The following is a 1,963-nucleotide window of genomic DNA, read 5'->3' on the forward strand; positions in this document are numbered from 1 at the left end:
GCTCCAGGGCCTGTCGTGTGTGTGATTTCACACATACAGCGCTGCCATTGGCAGTATCACTCCACCCCTGTTAACAATAGGTATTAATTAGGTGTGAACGATAGCCATGTGATGTGAGTATCAGTCACCTGGAGGCAGGACTCAAAAGCCTGAATTTTGCCTGAAACTCTCAGACTGAAGAAGTCTCTTGGAGGAGAGACGAAACGTTTCATTAAAGAAGAACCCGTCCAGAGGACCTATACAATTTTTTTCTTTTTGATTTTTTACCTGGATTACTGAGATGCATCAGGACACTTTGGTCTGAATTTATTTTTACTGTAACTCCACAAGCCCCTCTCTCGCCCTTTTTCTGAGGTGTGTCTCAGATCACCTCATTTTGAGGCTGTCTCTTTAAATCCAATCAAGGTGCCTCACACCCCTCCAGCTTCTAGAGCGGTCTATTCTAGTTTGATAGAGGGGTTTACGACTACAGATTAGTTAAAAGATGTCAACAACAGAAGACTTGTCCATCCAACCTTACATGTTGGAGCCAGAGTCTGACCCAGAACCAGAGTCTGACCCAGAACCAGAGTCTGACCCAGAACCAGAGAGTGACCCAGAACCAGAGTCTGACCCAGAACCAGAGGAGAATGAAAACCATCAAATTGTAGTTGGTAAGTCCAGATCTTATTTAGAAATTCTGTTGCAATACTGTGCTGTAATAGCTCAGAAAACAGGGTGGATCAAGAACGACCCACCGGACCTGTCCCAGTTGGGAAAAAAGGAGGACGCATTAGAGGAGTCTTGGAATTTGGACAGCCTTCGGTGCAGCGCAGTGATGTAAGTGGTCGACAAATTTGGCTTTCAGAGGACGCGGATCCCGGAATTTAGACACATGCTCCTCCCTGCATGTCTGACTGGGAGGAGACCCTGATTTAGGACACACTGGAGAGATTGTGTCTCTTGTTTTACCTTGGAGTCCCGGGTCCTCCCAGAAGAGCTGGAAGAGGGGAAAGTGAGGTCTGGGCCTGCCTGCCTGCTCAAGCTCCTGCCCMCTGTGACCTGACTGATGGATGGATCATGGATGGGCCAAGCATATTACATGGTGGAATAATATTTTCACTTTAGAAAAACAAAAACAGAAAAAAATGCAGTTTGAGGGGAAAAGAAGAAATTTTATAGAGCTCCAGTTAAAAGCAATATGACAAAGAAATAATACATGATGCTAAAAGAATAAAAATACAATTATAGTGGTTCAAACAACCATTTTTATCATTTCTTTTCTTACTTTTCTGTAATCTAGCCACTCTGAACATGTAACACTTTCAGTTTCACAATACGTGTTTGAAATAGACTCTTTTTGGTGACAGACCTTTTACTCAGCACTGTCTTCATTATAAATAACCACAGACTTCTTTGTAAATAACTGTGTAATGATTGAAATTTGTGAAATAATGCTGACATAACAACTGGAGCTATTTTCAAACAACAGCGCTGTGTTAGCTTCTCAGTTTGACAAATCTAGATTTTTCAATGAGATTTTTACCACAGGTAAAATATTATCTGTTTACAACCTTTTTTGCACAGAATCAAACTTTAAAACTTCTAAACTGTTCCTTTAAAGGAGCGAGCACAAAGCTCAGTGATGTCAGACTGTATGCAGGTGATGTTCTGATAAAAATGGTGGATAAAGGGGAGATACCGTCTTTCTGCCAGAATGAGCAAACATTTTTTATTTACAAGGTTTGTCTTCTAACCTTCTAACTCAGCTTTGCTGTTAAAGTTAGGAAGTCACTGACTGTTCAGTCTGCACAGCAATAAAAGTGCTTTTAAAAGTCCAGGTCTATTCAGAAAACAGGGGTGAGGACGTCACATCTCTTGGATTAAAGCTTTGTTGCATACTTTACAGGTCACACACTCACAAACCATCTCTCTCTCTCTCTCTCTCTCTCTCTCTCTCTCTCTCTCTCTCTCTCTCTCTCTC

This window comes from Austrofundulus limnaeus, unplaced genomic scaffold, assembly GCF_001266775.1.
Source record: "Austrofundulus limnaeus strain Quisiro unplaced genomic scaffold, Austrofundulus_limnaeus-1.0 Scaffold62, whole genome shotgun sequence".
Taxonomy (NCBI): Eukaryota; Metazoa; Chordata; class Actinopteri; order Cyprinodontiformes; family Rivulidae; genus Austrofundulus; species Austrofundulus limnaeus.